The sequence below is a fragment of the Triticum dicoccoides genome, chromosome 2B, assembly GCF_002162155.2.
Source record: "Triticum dicoccoides isolate Atlit2015 ecotype Zavitan chromosome 2B, WEW_v2.0, whole genome shotgun sequence".
NCBI classification, from domain to species: Eukaryota; Viridiplantae; Streptophyta; class Magnoliopsida; order Poales; family Poaceae; genus Triticum; species Triticum dicoccoides.
Genome location: NC_041383.1, coordinates 710998659 through 711018183, shown reverse-complemented (window position 1 = coordinate 711018183; position 19525 = coordinate 710998659).

The window sequence follows — 19525 nt, the reverse complement described above, 5'->3', positions numbered from 1 at the left end:
ACAGTTAGGGGAGAACACTTCTTGAAATTTTATAAGGGATCATCTTATTTACTACCGTCGTCCTAAGTAAACAAGATGCATAATACATAATAAACATCACATGCAATTATATAGTTGTGACATGATATGGCCAATATCATATAGCTCCATTGATCTTCATCTTCGGGGCTCCATGATCATCTTGTCACCGGCTTGACACCATGATCTCCATCATCGTGTCTTCATGAAGTTGTCACGCCAACGACTACTTCTACTTCTATGACTAACGTTTAGCAATAAAGTAAAGTAGTTTACATGGCGTTTATTCAATGACACGCAGGTCATACAAAAAATAATGACAACTCCTATGGCTCCTGCCGGTTGTCATACTCATCGACATGCAAGTCGTGAATCCTATTACAAAGAACATGATCTCATACATCACAATTCATCATTCATCACAACTTCTGGCCATATCACATCACATGATCAATCGCTGCAAAAACAAGTTAGACGTCCTCTAATTGTTGTTGCATCTTTTACGTGGCTGCAATTGGGTTCTAGCAAGAACGTTTTCTTACCTACGAATCACCACAACGTGATTTTGTCAACTTCTATTTACCCTTCATAAGGGCCCTGTTCATCGATTCCGCTCCAACTAAGGTGGGAGAGACAGACACCCGCCAGCCACCTTATGCAACTTGTGCATGTCAGTCGGTGGAACCGGTCTCACGTAAGTGTACGTGTAAGGTTGGTCCGGGCCGCTTCATCCCACAATACCGTTGAGCAAGAAATGACTAGTAGAGGCAAGTAAGATGACAAAATCCACGCCCACAACAAAGTTGTGTTCTACTCGTGCAAAGAGAACTACGCATAGACCTAGCTCATGATGCCACTGTTGGGGAACGTTGCAGAAAATTAAAATTTTTCCTACGGTTTCACCAAGATCCATCTATGAGTTCATCTAAGCAACGAGTCCAGGGAGAGAGTTTGCATCTACATACCACTTGTAGATCGCGTGCGGAAGCTTGCAAGGTGATGATGTAGTCGTACTCGACGTGATCCAAATCACCGATGACCAGCGCCAAACGGACGGCACCTCCGCGTTCAACACACGTACGGAACAGCCACGTCTCCTCCTTCTTGATCTAGCAAGGAAGGGAGGAGAGGTTGAGGGAGATGGCACCAGCAGCAGCACGACGGTGTGGTGTTGATGGAGCTGCAGTACTCCGACAGAGCTTCGCTAAGCACTATGGAGGTGGAGGAGGTGTTGGGGAGGGAGAAGGAGGCAATCAAAGGCCAGGGCGTTCAGGTATGAAGTCCCTCCTCTCCCCCACTATATATAGGGGTGCCAAGGGGGGGTGGCCGGCCCTAGGAGATCCAATCTCCTAGGGGGTGCGGCGGCCAAGGGGGGTTTTCCCTCCCCCCAAGGCACCTAGGAGGTGCCTTGCCCTCCTAGGACTCTTGCCCCCTTGAACCCTAGGCGCATGGGCCTATGTGGGGCTGGTGCCCTTGGCCCATTAGGCCAAGGCGCACCCCCCTACAGCCCATGTGGCCCCCCGGGACAGGTGGACCCACCCGGTGGACCCCCGGGACCCTTCCGGTGGTCCCGGTACAATACCGATAACCCCGAAACTTGTCCCGATGCCCGAAACAGGACTTCCCATATATAAATCTTTACCTCCGGACCATTCCGGAACTCCTTGTGACGTCCCGGATCTCATCCGGGACTCCGAACAACATTCGGGTTACTGCATATACATATCCCTATAACCCTAGCGTAACTGAACCTTAAGTGTGTAGACCCTACGGGTTCGGGAGACATGCAGACATGACCGAGACTCTCTCAGTCAATAACCATCAGCGGGATCTGGATACCCATGATGGCTCCCACATGCTCCTCGATGTTGTCATTGGATGAACCACTATGTCGAGGATTCGATCAAACCCTGTATGCAATCCCCTTTGTCAATCGGTACGTTACTTGCCCGAGACTCGATCGTCGGTATCCCAATACCTTGTTCAGTCTCGTTTCCGGCAAGTCACTTTACTCGTACCATAATGCATGATCCCGTGTCCAACACCTTGGTCACATTGAGCTCAATATGATGATGCATTACCGAGTGGGCCCAGAGATACCTCTCCGTCATACGGAGTGACAAATCCCAGTCTCGATCCGTGTCAACCCAACAGCTACTTTCGGAGATACATGTAATGCACCTTTATAGTCACCCAGTTACGGTGTGACGTTTGATACACCCAAGGCACTCTTACGGTATCCGGGAGTTACACGATCTCATGGTCGAAGGAAGAGATACTTGACACTTGCAAAGCTCTAGCAAAACGAACTACACGATCTTTTATGCTATGCTTAGGATTGGGTCTTGTCCATCACATCATTCTCCTAATGATGTGATCCCGTTATCAACGACATCCAATGTCCATAGTCAGGAAACCATGACTATCTGCTGATCACAACGAGCTGGTCAACTAGAGGCTTACCAGGGACATTGTGTGGTCTAAGCATTCACACGTGTATTACGATTTCCGGATAATACAGTTATAGCATGAATAAAAGACAATTATCATGAACAATGAAATATAATAATACTTTTATTATTGCCTCTAGGGCATATTTCCAACAATTTGTTGGTTATGCTACAAACTCTCATGCTTACCGTGTCCTCAACAAGTCCACCGGACTCATTGAGGAGACGTGTAACGTGGAGTTTGACGAAAATAACGGCTCCCAAGTGGAGCAAAGTGGTACTTGTGATGTAGGTGATGAAATTCCTCCCCAAGCCATAAGAAGAATGGGTATTGGTCAAATTCTACCCATTGAGGAACCCCTTGTGGCCGAAGGAGAAGGACAATGCTCTACTCAAGTAGAGCCATCACCTCATCAAGACCCACACACTTCCGAAGAACAAAGTGAAGGCCCTCAACCTCGTGAACAAGACCAAGGGCAAGATCAACCTCAAGATGGTGGTGAACCTCTGAATGATGCCCAAGGTCAAGTTCTCTCCCTCGAGCAAGTTCAAGATCAAGAACAAGCTCAAGATCAAGAACAAGCTCAAGATGGCGCTCAAAATGATCAAGTCAACCCTCCTCCTTCCACATCCAAGGAGTAATTAGAGCGTCGTGCCGCGAAGATAGCTTCCAAGCTCACCACTCAAGGCCATCTCATGGAAAACGTGGTTGGAAGTCTAAGAAAGGGGTAAGCACTCGTAGAAAAATAGCAAACTATTGTGAACATCGCGCGTTTGTCTCTTGTGTTGAACCCCAAAAGGTCTATGAGGCGCTCGAAGACTCGGATTGGCTCAATGCCATGCATGAAGAACTCAACAACTTCGAGTACAACAAAGTATGGAGATTGGTGCCAAGGCCATCGGGGAACCACAATGTCATTGGAACCAAGTGGATCTTCAAGAACAAGCAAGATGCTCATGGGAACATCATTCGCAACAAGGCAAGATTGGTAGCACAAGGCTACTCCCAAGTCGAGGGTATCGACTACGGTGAAACCTTTGCTCCCGTTGCTCGTCTTGAATCCATTCGTTTGTTGATTGCATATGCTTCCCATCACAACTTTAAGTTGCAACAAATGGATGTGAAAAGTGCTTTTCTTAATGGTCCCATTAATGAGTTGGTCTTTGTCAAGCAACCCCCCGGGTTCGAGGACCCCTACTTCCCGGATCATGTGTATCAACTCGATAAGGCACTCTATGGCCTTAAACAAGCCCCACGTGCGTGGTATGATCACCTTACCGAGTTGCTACAAGATCGTGGTTTTGAAGTAGGACAAATCGACCCCACTCTTTTTACTAAGAAGGTCAACGGGGAGTTGTTCGTATGCCAACTATATGTTGATGATATTATCTTTGGTTCTCCTAACAAAGCTTTCAATGAGGAATTTGCCGCTCTCATGACCTCCAAGTTCAAGATGTCTTCAATGGGAGAGTTGAAGTTCTTCCTTGGTTTTGACATCAAACAAAGAAGAGAAGGAACCTTCATCAACCAAGCCAAATACACTCAAGACATGCTTAAAAGATTCAAGCTAAGTGATGTCAAGCCGGCCACTACACCAATGCCTACCAAGTGCCAACTTGACATCGATCCCAATGGTAAAGCGGTGGATCAAAAGGTATATCACTCCATGATTGGCTCCTTGCTTTACCATTGTGCATCTAGACCGGATATCATGTTGAGTGTGGGGATGTGTGCACGTTTTCAAGCCGCACCAAAGGAGAGTCACTTTGTGGCGGTCAAGCGAATCTTTCGATATTTGGCTCATACCCCAAACCTTGGCTTGTGGTACCCAAGAGGAGCAAACTTCAAGCTTGAAGGTTTCACGGATTTCGATTGGGCGGGAGACAAAGTGGATAGGAAGTCCACTTCCGGAGGGTGCCAATTTCTTGGGTGCTCTTTGGTAAGTTGGTCTTCCAAGAAGCAAAGTTGTGTGTCTCTCTCGTCCACCGAAGCGGAGTATGTGGCGGTCGGCAGTTGTTGTGCACAACTCTTATGGATGAGGCAAACTTTAAAGGAATATGGTGTCATTTGTGACAAAGTGCCTCTTTGGTGTGACAACGAAAGTGCCATCAAGATTTCTCTCAACCCGGTGCAACACTTCAAGACGAAGCATATTGAGATTCGGTATCATTTCATCTGGGATCACATTAGGCGAGGGGAGATCGAGCTCAAGTATGTCAACACTCATGATAACCTTGTAGATATTTTCACGAAGCCCTTGGATGAAGCCAGATTTCGCGAGTTAAGGCATGAGCTAAATATCATTGATTCAAGCAATGTGACTTGAACCCTTGCACCCCCCACCACACTCATCTTGTTGTCTAGTTTGGATGTACGCATGGACATAGGGGGAGTGTTGTTCTCTCAATGAACTCTTCCTCCCCCCATTATGCATAAAACGATCAACTCTTTCACATTAGCCATTTTTGATGGTACTTGTGCTTCGAAGACGAGTTTTGGTCATGGGCCCAAGGATAATTCTTCGCGGTGCCATACCAATTGCCTCAAACATAGGTGGATCCGGCCACCGCCCTCTTTTGAGAGAGGCCAGAGCTTGCTCTGTTTCATGTGGTTGTTTGTGTTTGAGTTGTCTTTATTCGACTGTGTGTGTGTGTGTTGCCTCGTCGGTCCTCTCGTTCTCTTGGCCTTGCTTTCCGTTTTTCTTTTTGAGCATTAGCCGTTGGTCTAGAAGCCGTTTGGCTGCTGAAGCGGTACTACCGCTGGTGGCGAGCGGTACTACCGCCCTTGGCGGTACTACCTCCCTCGAGCGCGGTACTACCGCTCCAGCGGTACTACCGCCCTCCGGAGCGGTACTACCATTGTGAGGCGCGGGCTGGGGGTTATATCGGGGGCAGGGGGAGTTTCTTCTCCCCCATACCCATTCTCTACCCCCACGCCATGTTCGTCTCTCTCTCTCTCTTCAGCAACCGGCGCCGCGGGAGGGCTCCGGCGGATCTCCCTCTTCGGGGCACTCCTCTCCGTTTCCTTTGGTGGAATCGATCCGCACCTTGTCCTCTTGCCATGGATGCCGGTATTGCCCCCGTTCCCTGTTTCCTTTTGTCTAGATTTCCAATCTAGCTTCCTAGGGGTAATAGCAGTTGCATCTCTAGATTTTTGTCCAGATCTAGGCTTGAGTAGGATGGAGAATGCTTCTAGACTGTTTGGATTAGTGTTTGGTTGGAGTATTTTTGAATTTGATAGGACGGAAGTACCAGATCTGACCACGGTAGTAGGAAACTGCTGTTTCCCCGCCTCTAGCAGTACTACCGCTCTCCCTGAGCGGTACTACCGCTGTGAGCGGTACTACCGCTCTCTCCAGAGCGGTACTACCGCTTGGAGCGGTACTACCGCCCAAGGGGCACGGTACTACCGCTTTCTACCAGGATCCATCATACTCCTACCTCTCAGTGATCCTCTTTGTTCGTTTTTGTGGCTTATGCTCATTCTTTCTGGTTGTTTGCGTGTTTGTGTGTGTGGTTCCAGGTGATGAGGTTCCTGAGCATCAGGCTCGTCGTGTCAACCCCGGTCGTGCCACGTCCAAGCGCTATCGCACCACCGAGCCTGCCGGAGGCTCTTCAAGTGCTCCACCTCCACCTCAACTCCAGAAGAAGCCTGGGGTCAAGCCAAAGCCAGGCAAAACCATACCAGAGATGCAGCCAAAGGAGTTCTGGGCAAGGCGCCGCTGCAACCCGTATGAGGCTGACCAAGATCCCACTTTGGTCAACCGTCCGTTCTGGAACAGGTTCCAGTTTTCCATCTTTTTCGATGTTCTCAAAGCCAAGAAGAATCTCTATGTCAACATGCACTCCATCGACACCGACCATATGGAGCAAGACCCTGAATACTTTGGTGAAGCTCTTCAGATGTGCACTCGACTGAACATTCTTGGGATCATGCAATTCAACAAGGACTATGATGCTGACATTGTGGCCCAATTCTATGCCACGGTTCACCTTGGGACTGATGAGGACAGGACTCTAACTTGGATGACCAATGGCAAGTTGCTTTATGTCAAGTGGAAGGCGTTCATGGAGTTGATTGGGGTGCAGGATCTAGGTCTTGAGTCCTCTGTCGGGTTCCGCCCCCACGGTCGCCCCAATGCCACTCACAAGCAAGCTCTCTGGCCCCACTGCATTTTGAGGATCAACCCTGAGACACAGAAGAAAACCTATGAGCTTCCTGCCTATCTGGATATCCTTCACCGCATCTTCAGAGAGACTCTTTTCCCTCGTATCGGGAATCTGGACCAGGTTCACTCCTATCTGGTGGACATGCTTCTTTTCTGCCAGCGTGAGAAGGGACAGCCCACCGGAGAGTCATTGGATATCTCTCATGTCATGTGGTCTGAGCTGCTTTCTGCTATCTCCGAGCGCAAGTGCCCGATCTATGGTCCATTCATCATGCTGCTCATTGAGAAGGCCTGGGATCGTGTCTATCCCCAGGTGTTACTGGAGACTGGAGACTTGATCTCTCACGATGTCAAGCGTCTGAGGAAGAAGGATAACTGGGGCACTCAGGCCCCGAGGACTGGAGTTCCTTCATCTGCTGCTGCTATGGAGACTGAGGAGGAGTTTGGGGCTGAGGCTGAAGATGAAGATGATGACTACGTGCCTTCTGAGGCAGAGCCCTCTTGGGCCAAGAAGCTCAAGATCAAGGTGAAGAAACTTTTCTGCATGGAGTCTCACGGTCAGTACATGGCTCACGTGGCTGAGAAGAAGGCCCGCGGTCGCCACAAGGAGCTCATGCGTCAGATGGGCGCTATTGTGATCAGTGGTTCTGAGGATCAGCTTACTGAGGAGGAGGAGTGGATTCAGCAGCATTGCCCTTGGACTGATTCTGATGCTGAGCACTTCCCGGCTGACGATGGTGACGCAGATGACCCCTCTGAGATCCGATGTGTGTCCCTTGCTTGCCATCACCTGGAGCCGTAGCAGCACTCCCTCTCCTTTTTGGTGTCTCGATGCCAAAGGGGGAGAGAGGTTAGGGATTTGCGTTTTGTGTCTCTTGTGTTCGTGTTTTCCTCGCATTTGCTTTGGTTGGTTTGTCTGTGAGACCTAAGTTCAAGTCATATGGTGTGAGACATATGCTACCTTATCTTTCCAGTACCTTTATATATGTCACTGTTTAGCTTATGAGTGCTTGCTTCTCTTGCTATATCATCTATGCTACTCTCATATTCCTTGCTTAGTTTGTTGGTCTCTAAAATGTAGGGGGAGCGTGGATCCTAGTATGTGTGTCGTGCAGTCCAAAGCACTTATCTAGATAGCACACGTCTAGGGGGAGCCCATCTACATTTTAGGACGATGGGGTTGTACGCTTACTCTATATCATGCCTGTGCAAATCCCGTATTGTCATCAGTCCACCAAAAAGGGGGAGATTGTAAGGGCATATTTATCCCCATGTGGTTTTGGTGATTGATGACAATGTTGTTGCGGACTAATCATGTGCGTTAAGTTCTTTCAGAGATTCATCCATTGGCACGAGACGATTTATTCCCCTCGGTGTTTTATTCAAGACGGTGTAGCTCCTTCGTTTCGTTGTTGGTGGACTAGTTTCGTAGGAGTCACCATACTATCAAGAGGGGATCCGCTTTGGTAAGACTTGGGTGGTATCACACGTACACATCCTTATCTCACCCGTCGTCTTTCCTTCCGCATCTCTGGAGCTGCCGTTTTCCCCTTACTATGCTTTGCTCTGCTCTAGCGGTAGTACCGCGACCACAGCGGTAGTACCGCCGACGCTCTCCAGCGGTAGTACCGCTCTCAGAGCTGTAGTACCGCTCCAAGCGGTAGTACCGCTTGGGAGCTTCATCCGTAGTACCGATGTGCGTCTGGGCTACTTCCGCCTCGATTCTCGAATGAAGTTTTTGGTGTCGGGTTTTGTGGCACTAAGGGAGGTAGTAGGAGCGGTAGTACCGCCCATAGCGGTAGTACCGCTCTTCCCTAGCGGTAGTACCGCCCTGGGGTAAGGGTCCCGGGCAGCGCGGCAGTACCGCTGGGTCGAGCAGTAGTACCGCCCGGAGCGGTAGTACCACCCTTCCCAGCGGTAGTACCGCTCTGTGCGGGGCTGGTGAGTGGATAACGGTTGGCTTGCTCCTCCCACTATAAAAGGGGGTCTTCTTCCTCCTAGTTGACCTACCTCTTTCCCCCGAAGCTCCATTGTTGCTCAAAGCTCCATTTTCGCCCGATCTCTCTCCCTAGCCAATCAAACTTGTTGATTTGCTCGGGATTGGTTGAGAAGGCCCAGAGCTACACTTCCACCAAGAGAAATTTGATTCCCCCCACTTATCCCTTACGGATCTTGTTACTCTTGGGTGTTGAGCACCCTAGAAGGTTGAGGTCACCTTGAAGCCATACTCCATTGTGGTGAAGTTTCGTGGTGTTGTTGTTGTTGAGAGCCTCCGATTGTTGTGGAGATTGCCCCAACCTTGCTTGTAAAGGTTCGGTCGCCGCCTTCAAGGGCACCAATAGTGGAATCACGGCATCTCGCATCGTGTGAGGGCGTGAGGAGAATACGGTGGCCCTAGTGGCTTCTTGGGGAGCATTGTGCCTCCACACCGCTCTAACGGAGACGTACTTCCCCTTAAAAGGAAGGAACTCCGGTAACACATCCTCGTCTCCACCGGCTCCACTCTTGGTTATTTCGTGCCTTTACTTTTGCAAGCCTACTTGTTTTACATCCTTTGCTTGCTTGTGTGCTAGTTGTCATTGCATCATATAGGTTGCTCACTTAGTTGCACATCTAGACAACCTATTTTGTTGCAAAGTTTAATTTGGCAAAGAAAAGCTTAAAAATTGTTAGTTGCCTATTCACCCCCCCTCTAGTCAACCATATCGATCCTTTCACACTTGGAGAAGGGCCTTGGAGAAAAGATGAAGAGACAAACAACCATAGGAGGAAGAGGGGAAGATGGAGAGCACATAACCAACACATCAACATAAAGAATGCAACACACATGATGATCATGATATAATGCAATAAAAAAATGACAAGAGGCACATCCATATCATGTAGCATATAACAAGGCGAGATGAACATGGAAAACAAACAAAGATGGCACAATACAATATAATGACAAGAGGCACAATGCAAAATAACTAGTGAAATGAGCATGGTGCAAGAAGCAAACACATGACAAGGCACTCAACATGATCATGGGATAAACATGTAGCAATAAAATATGCAAAACAATTATGATAATGCAACAAAGAAAAAATAAACACACGGCAACAACTAAGATAAATGGAAGGAAACTAGAGCATCGGTCTCGGGGCGTCACATCTGGCTAGAACGCATATCCTAGCTCACACAGTCGGGATCCTCGACAAGCAAGCAATCACGGAATAACCTGCAAACTGGCATGACACGCCAGGTGAGTACTTTGAATATACTCGCAAGCTCACAACAAATAAAGCAATCAATACAAACAACAGCATGGCATTTACAGGTTAGTTAAAGATGATCATGATATACTAGAGCAATATCAGATGAGCGTGGCATGAACATGTTACATGATATGAACATGATGATACTAGCACTAGCATGTAGGGGGTCAATGTTTAAGGTCTCGTGGACTAACTTACTCTGCTCGGATGTTATCTCATAACCACCATAGATATCCATATTACTTACCCTCGCGATCATCACAAGATCACCTCATCATCTTCAAGAATACCATCATGATCATCAGAAGATCACATTATCAAGAATACCATTGTGATCCCCTCGCGACCACATAAAGATCAACCAGCTTTTGTCCTCCTTGAACCGGGGTTGTTTATTAGTTAGTTTATTATTACTATTGACCCATTGTGTGACCTACTACGAACGGGACCCATATCCCTGGGCGCGGCTATTGATAGATTATACACTTTGCAGAGGTTAGTATACTGTACCCACATTACGGAACCCAAGGCCTCGTGCTCCCATTCGGGTGGACCAACAGCGTTCCGATAAAACCGATCTACTGCACGACACTCTCCCGGCCACTCCGACCAACTCCCCTTTTGGGCTAAGTCATGGGTGGCCCCAGATGCCACTCTAGACATCAAACGGCCACTGTCGTGGCAAAACAAAACAAATGGTCCCAAATGGGGACAAAAGCACGCAAACAACTCGGGCACACAAGGTTATCACCGCCTACCGGGCCAGGGAAGCACGCATACATAACCTTCTCTAGTTGGAGGCATCGACGAGAGGCATGACAATAGACTGAATTAGGGTCTTCCCATATAGGCAAGTGTGGCTGCACTGATCAGCTCGACTCGATGGCACTATGCCTCAACCAACATGTGTTCAAGTTCGATTAAAGTCCGGTTTAACTTGAATGTAATGAGTTGAGTCACAATAACATGATGAAATAACAATGCACATGAACATGATATCAACATGAGCATGGATAATAGGCATAGCCATATGAATCATAACATCAACAATATTTATTCTACTGATGCAAACGAGTATGGCCATAGTGATGATCATGAATAGCACAAGCATAACACTCATATGAACATAGCATGACTACTAGTATCGGGAAATAATAACAGGATAAAACATGATAATATTAGTAAGTACTCCCTCCGTCCGAAAATACTTTTCATCAAAAGAGAATGTATCTAGACGTATTTTAGTTCGAGATACATCTCTTTTTATCAATTTTGATGACAAGTATTTTCGGACGGAGGGAGTAGTCATTTAAACAACTAGATGCAACCGATCATGGCATATATATAAAGCATTCACGAAATATTAACATGCACAAAACATTTAAATATTCAAGTGGAAAACCATGGCTACTGCAAGTCCATCATGCAAGTGGTTGTCGTGGCTTGCATGGGAATGAAGGGATCACCGGGAGGAAGTGCGATGAACTCGCGGAACGAATCACCAAAAAAGTTTCTCACTCGGAGGGGGCTGAATAAGGGCAAGGAAAAAATGGTCATTTTCAGAATGTTATAACATGGTGAAAATGGTACCAACACAACGGGCTCAACGAGACGAGAAAGGCTCTTGAATCACCTAATTCGGAGTCACAGTCGCAGAGATATGACCGTTCGTTTGTTAGGCAGAAAAATAAATAAAAAGTATTCTTTTCTGCGGCTAACGGGCGAACATTCACAACTTAGAGGTTTAGGCCAGCGGCTGAAGCAAAAGGCGTCATTCCTCGAATATGTTTTCAAATCAGTGAAAAAGTTTTCCAGACGAAGCAGCAGAAGAATACGCTTTCAAAGAATCAAAGACGTAAACTACTGAAGTGCGCCTCCACTTATCCTAGTCAGTGGGCCGGCTGGGGGGATGACAGATGGGGTCTGCGGGGAGTTGGGCCCCGCCTTGCCCATCCTTCGTCTTCAACCTCTCCCTCGCCTGATCACCATAGGAGGTCGCGTGCTCCGGCGACGAGCCCCGGTGACACGGGCCACCTCCGGCCACCGGAGTGCTCACCACGGAGCGGCACTCCGGGTAGGCTCACTAGAAGCAGCCGGGGAGGGCAGAGGGGCGCCTGGCACCGGTCAGGGCGGACGGCGGCGTTGGCGAGGATGGAGTCGGGGCTACGATATGCCGGCGGTCGAGGGAACAAGGTGGGGGGCTCTGTCGGAGTTCGAGGATTCGTCTGGTGATGGAAGAATGGAGGAGGGGGCTCGCCTTACTTGGAATTGAGCAGAGGCCGGCGGTGAGGCTTCGGCCATGGGAGGGGCCGGAGAGCTCCATCGGATAAAATTGGGGTGGCAGAGGGGTTCCTAGGGAGGTCAGGAGGCCAAGATTGAGGAGAGGCGTGGCTGGGGCAGGCTTAAATAGCCACGACAAAGTGCTCGTGGACAAACACCGCCGCCCGGGTCCGACTGAAGATTTGGTGAGGAACAGAACGCTCGTGAGCCATGGAGGCGATGTGAGAGAGCAGAAGAGTCCACTGGAGCAGTGTATGGTGCCAAGGGAGAGGAAGAAGCGGCCGAGGCACAGACAGAACCGGTCGGCGCACAGTGTGTCCATGGGCACGCGGCGTCGAGCGCCGATGAGCAAGCTACAGGAGGTGGAAAGGGACCAGAGAGCGAATGGAGAGCAGGAGGAGTCAGGTCAAAACTCGGGGATGCGCGAACGCCGCCGGGAAGATGGAGGCCGACGCGTCCGAATGCGCAAAGCGCGTCCAACGCTGCCAGAGCGCGTGCACAGGCATGCAGACACGCGGTCACCGCGTCCATTGGCAAGGATAGGACAAGAGGGTCTAGAAAATGTTGTCTAGTGCATTGTCCTTACTCCGAGAGACACACTTGAGGTGATGGATCATTAGAAGAAGCCATGGTGAGAAGGGAAAGATCAGGAGAAGTTTGTTCTAGCAAACTTGTACAGACTACTGTGGTGACATGAGAAGAGTAAAGAGACAAGCTTGATGTCTAGGAGGTTTATGATAGGAAGGACTACAATCATGTGAAGTTTGAGGGGATTTAGACCAATATTTAACTAGGTTGCTTTGCAACTGCAAAATTAACTCCAGAAACTTGATCATGAAGTGGCACTCACATAGAGTGTTGAATTAATCTGAAACTTGGCATAGCTTTATGATATGGACATAAGAAGATGTTGTAAAAGTTTCATACCAATTGGACATGCTAAAATGGTACTTGCTTCACAGTGATCATCTTTGTCCAGAAACTAGTGAAAATAATGGAGGAATATTGGCTTGATGAAATGATCCCAAATTTTGTGGAGATAAGTTATATGGGTAGTATCATGCTTTGGTAATTTTTCAGCATTAATAAAGCAATATAAATATAGTTGCTTCACAAACTGAAAATCTGACCAGAAGCTAAGATTGGATGTTGAGCTCACATGCATAAGTGAAATGAGCTCAAATCTTGTTGAGATCTATGATATGAGAAAATTGAGGTCATGCCAAAATTTCAACTCATTAGGATAAGCCTAACTAGTACATCCTTCACAAAGTTTCTTTCCAGTCATAAACTTTGGAAATGAGTTGAGGCAAATGAAGTTGATTTTTGGCATGTGGCAATGATATGGTTAGGAAAGAGTGTCCAAAAAGTCGGGGGTCAATCAAAAAGCTAGAAATGACACTTCCTTCACAAAGTGCCATTCAGGGCAGAACAGAGAAATATTTGTGAATTATTTTTGAGCATGGCAAGGAAGGGTTTTGACATATCTGTGGAAGATATGTTCCAAAGTATTTATGAGAATTTTGTGGGAATTTGTGGAGGACAGAAATATAGGTGTTTCACAACCTAGGGCAAAAAGGATTATTCCTTTAATACAAAGGGAATATTCCTGAAAGTGCGTTATATCGATTAGAGGGGGGTGAATAGGCGATTTTTACAAATTCGACACTGAGGAATTTCTAGATGAAGAAATTCCTAAGTAACGACACACTAGCAGCAGAATAAGTACTCGGGTATAAGAATAACAAAGCAGTAGCATAGTCATATGATGAAATGAAAACAAACACAGAGTACAGAAAGCGTGATAACAGGATAAGGAGGCTAAAGACTATGTGACTGAAGAAATAGGATTGAGGAAATAGAGAAAGTCTTCAGTCAAAGTCTTCAAACAGTAATGATCAGGTTCATCAACACATGAATGAGGAAATGGAAGGGTTGAGGAAATAGAACCAGTTGGTTTGGTGAAGACAATGATTTGGTAGACCAGTTTCAACTGCTGTGACAGTTGTACTTCTGGTTGGAGCGGCTGAGTATTTAAACTTGAGGAGACATAGTCCCGTACACGCAATCCTCACCGTATTATCCTTGAGCTAAAGTCACACAGACCTCGCCCAACACTCGTGGTAAGTCTTCACAGGTGACTTCCAAACCTTCACAGACTTGATCACTCGGTGATGCACAATTCCTCTTGGATGCTCAGACCATGATGCCTAACCGTTTGGAGGATACACAGTCCTCAAAGGTAACAAGCATTAGTTCCACACAGGAACAATCTCTTCAGTGATGCTCAATCACTTTGGGTTTGTAGGTGTTTGGTTTTGGGTTTTGGGTTTTCCTCACTTGATGATTTTCGCTCAAAGTCCTCGGAGGATGGGATGCTCTCAATGACAAGTGTCAGTTCCTCGCGGAGCAGTCAACCAGCTAGTGGTTATAGAGGGCGGCTATTTATAGCCTAGGGAGCATCCTGACATGATAAGACATAAATGCCCTTCAATGATATGACCGTTAGGTGGTAGGATATTTTTGACAGTTAGCGCGTAGCACAACAACGGTCAGATTTGAGGTATCAAATTCCTCATGGCTATCATGTTCCTCACTATATAGGCAATCCGCACTGGCGAATTCCTAACTCCTCATTCAGAACAAACTCCTGAGAGACCAGAAGATCTTCGTCTCTATCACTGAAGAAATTGACTGAGCTGATATGAGATTTCCAATGGCTTCACTCGAAAGGATTGGGTAGGTGTAGGATTTTGAGATGAGCATCACTTGGAAATCAGTTTCCTTAGTATTACCTCGACCCCCTTTAACAGTATGATGTTTCCTATGACTCAAGAAAGAGAAACTGAAACTACGAAAACAAAAGTCTTCACGCTTCATAATCCTCGCATGAATATCCAAGTCTTCAAGGTCCCACCAATTTCTAGGTGTCGACTTTCACAGTAAATATCTCATGATCTTGGGATGGTTTTGAGGATGACAAGCCACTTTGGAAAGGAAGAAGAGATCATCTTCTCCTATTTCCAGACCACAGAGCCACAAAAAAAGAAGTCCAAAGCAAAAAATCAAACAAATTAAAAAGAAAAAGAAAGGGCCAAAATCCAGGGTGTTATAAATGCACCATATCATAATTCAATTGTAAAGAATTAAAATACACCACATCATAATTCAGTTAAGAGCATAAGTTAACTTCATCAAATCCAACGAACGACTAATAAATAACCATAATTCTTACCCAAAGGCATTGAATGAACAAGTTCATTCAAAAAATCACCAAAACTTGGTGGTCCAAAAGCCACCATAGTTCAGAAGGGGCTCACATAATTGTGTCATCACCGCAAGAACCACCATTGTCGCTGTCACCACCAAACTTACCCAAGATGTCCACACGAGTTAACTCTCAATATTGCCTTGCCTTTTCATGCATGTTGCTATAATTCATGAACATGATAGCACGTTCTTCGCCCTCCGATGCAAGAGTTTGCTCCTCAATCTCCATCTTCTTCTTTTTTCCTCAACCTCCAATGCAAGCCTATGCACATCAAATTCAAGTATTGTTTATTGCGCTCGCACCTTTTTCTCCTTGGCCACCGCCTTTGCCTTCCACTTATACTCCTCCATCATATTCATCTTGTAGAAATGAATCATCTTTCCTCCTTTCGGTCGGTCAACAATGCACTCTTTACCTCCACCATCACAATAAGATCTTCCTTGTATGCTCCGACACCGCCATTCTTATTGCCCAGCTTTGCCTTTTTTGTCCATCATGACGGACTTGATGAGTGGTTGGGTTCTCTACCAAGTCATCATCAACAACAATGATGTTAAGTCTTCTCCTCTCATGTGTTGTTCCATAGTTCCTTCTTGTCCACTTCCCACTTCCAACAAGAACCTTGTAGCAATGATGAAGGTGGAACATTCAGAGCCGTTTCTCGTGTTCCTTTCCTTATAAAGAGCTTGAATGGCGAGCTCATACTCGTTCTTGGGCGCTCCACTTGGAGATGCTAGGTTGACTTGATTAACACATCCAGACCATCGATGAATTGGTCTTGGATCACACTCCAACGATGAGTGAAAGAATAGATTATATAGTTTGAGCATACCTCCACATGGCTAGCATAGTACTCATCTATCCTTCTCAAAATTGTGTCCTTAGTTTGATCGACCCCACTCATGGCATTGATGAGTGTTATTCTTATGCTCATCAAACCTGAGTTTAAACCGAGATATTTCATAAACTGAGATATTCGCTCCGGTATTGCTACTAATGACTAATGAATGCAAATGATTGCAAATATCCTATATTTATTTTAATTCCACCAGAAATGGGCTATTTATAGATGAAATCAAGAGAATACATGAAAATGGGTAAAGAGCAGATAAAGTAGATCCAGTGGGAGGCGCACAGGAAGAGACAGAGCAAACGACGACATTCCATATGACCGCACATGCTCATATGTGCGATTGTATGGCCTGGCAGGGGCGCCCTCTGGTCCACCACTACAAATACCATGAAGGGGCCAACACTATAGATAACACATAACATCGTCGTAACCTCTATCTTCATCATCCACAGCAACCCTAGTCGTCGCCATTTCCCATGTACATATCCAATGCTGCCACAATCTCCACCACTATAGCATTCATCCAATTAGCCATACTTTGTAATCATGTATCACATTCAACATCTATTGTAAGACATATTATCAATCAATTAATCTTCATGATATGTTCTTCAATGATTGCTCCATGTGATCTGATCTTCATGTGCGAGTAGTTTGGTAAGGTCATGGTTTTGAGGCATATCCCTACAACCCGATCTATTTGTTGGAGGGCTCGATGGGAGTATTTTTAATTAGCATCCCGTATGTGTAATATAAAATTTCTTCATAGTTGTCGCTTGTTTCGTCCGCATTCTTCGTCCCTGTAGATAACCATAATCATGGAGAGCGAGCCATCGAGAGGCTAAGGGTTGGGAGGCCGTGATGTGTTATTCTAAACACCAGTGACAGAAATGTTTAGTATGGTAACACGGATCCTATCCTCGGGGATACAAGAGGTGTAGTCATTAAAAAACCAGTGCTTTTGTCTAATTTCTATCTTAATTACTGGGGAATCCGTGCGACGGATAGGGCCTTTCGGTTGGACAACTGACTCTTGATGTAGGATGCGCTTCGGTCAAGACATAATTTGGACACCCCCCCACTTTGATATGTTGCAAGCACATATCGATGGATGACTTCCAAGGCACAAATTAATATCATAGTGATCTTGTTCACAAATATATAGTTGTATTAAAAGTCCTCATACCCATGCCTATTTTTATTACAAGTGTTCTCAATTTCAACTTGATTTTGATCTGGTCGAAAGCTGAAATTAATACTCTTGGAAAAGCTTGGTAGAAACCTCTGACTTCAAGGGTGCCTTCCTCTCGTGGATTCGATAACTCAGGATCGCCTTTGCGGAAAAAGGCGAGAATCCTTTATGCTCCTTTACCGGATCACTAAAGGACTAATAAGGCATCAAGAGAGGTGTTCATCGTAAAGTCACACCAAACTACACCTTTGTCGGTCTTGTAGTTGCACGACCGACTAGACTTCTTTATCAATGTTTGGGTGGCCGACTCTTCCATCTCCTTAGCCTCCTCATCCACCTCACCCTCAGCATTTCTCGTCATTTCTTGGATATAAGGTATGTACACGGCAACATCATCGAGGTCAAGTGAGTGGCTTGTGTTCAGTTGTTCCACCAAATCGTGAGAATCCGGGGGGTAATTGGTCAAGGAAACACCGTCAATCTTTGGGATGACAACTGGGGTGTGGGGATACTCAAATATAAATTCCCAAAGTTGTTTTCCTTTTCCAACAAGAATAACTTGACAATCCAAGACTACCTCCAAGCTGATAATGCACTTGACAACTTTCACATCCCACTCTCAACAGAGGCACATCAGCAATTTTTGCAACTACAAGATATGCTTCAGTCACCTCAGTCTGGAAATCATCGTGACAAATGGAGCTACCCATGGGGAGCTGACTACTCTTCCATTAAAATGTATAAGTTGGTTGCAATTGGAGAACATGCCCCACCTATCTTTGCAAAGATTTGGAAGAACGCTGCCATGCTGAGGTATAAGATATTCTTCTGGCTACTCTTACATGACAGAGTTAATACAAGAAATCCCCTGCACAGAAAATCTTTCCATCTACCATCATATAAATGTGAGCTCTACCACTCCAACGCTAAAGAGACCTCCCTGCACTTATTTTGGGATTGCGACTTTGCCTCAAGTTGTTGGGAAGCTCTACTTGGCCACAGAAACAAAGGAATATCACCTTATGAAGAGATTACACTTTTGGCGCAAACCCTCCCCGCATCCATTGCCATGGAGGTCCTCATCATGGGATGTTGGAATATTTGGATTTAGAGGAACGGGAAAATCTTCAGAGCACGACAGTAGTTTATTCAAGCATGGAAAGGTCTGCTGAAACATGATCTCCTACTTCTCAGGCATAGAATCAAATTCAAGTTTCAAGCTCAATTCTCCAGCTGGATTGATCAGTACTTAAGTTAATCATACAACATGTTGGGTTTTGATAGAGCAGGAATTGGTTTACTTTGTCCTCCGTGTCTTGTAAACTTCTATAAATACTTTATTTTTAATCTATTCATACCGTAGAATGATTGTTCTACGGGTTTCGGTTCAAAAAATCGTGTGAATCATCACTCAATTACTCACTACAATAGCAAAGAAAAACTAGCAATTGGGATTACATCATGCATCACTTAATTGAGCAATTGCAAAATTATAAAAAGATTCACATATCTAGAGAGTTATAGAATATCTAATCTTGAGATATTATAATCTAGCACTAGTTAGTTTATAGAAATGTTACCAATTACTGTAGTCAACACATAGAACATGGATGCGATGACATATCATCAAGCCATAGGTTCTTAGGACCCCCGATGAAACATCAAGTAACCTAATGTATAGTTGTGGTAGAAGGGCAGTAGGAGGGGGCAATGTGGGGCCACACATTATGTTGTGTAGTTATGGGGATGGTCACACTTGGTGGCTATGTGAGGTCCTCATAAGAAAGGGTGGGCATTGGCGAGGCTTTGTGATTTTGTCTAAAAGTTGCTCATGAATGTTTAGTATTCTTTAAAAAAGTTCTTGAAATCACAAGTTCACAGATAGCACGCTTTCTCAAAAAATCATTTGTAGGTTAGTCCTCTAAATCATAAATAATCATTAAATGATAGCAAAATTATGCAATTAAAATTAAATAGAAATCAATATGTTTGTAACCTATCGACATCCTACATAAAAACTTGATAAAACATTAAC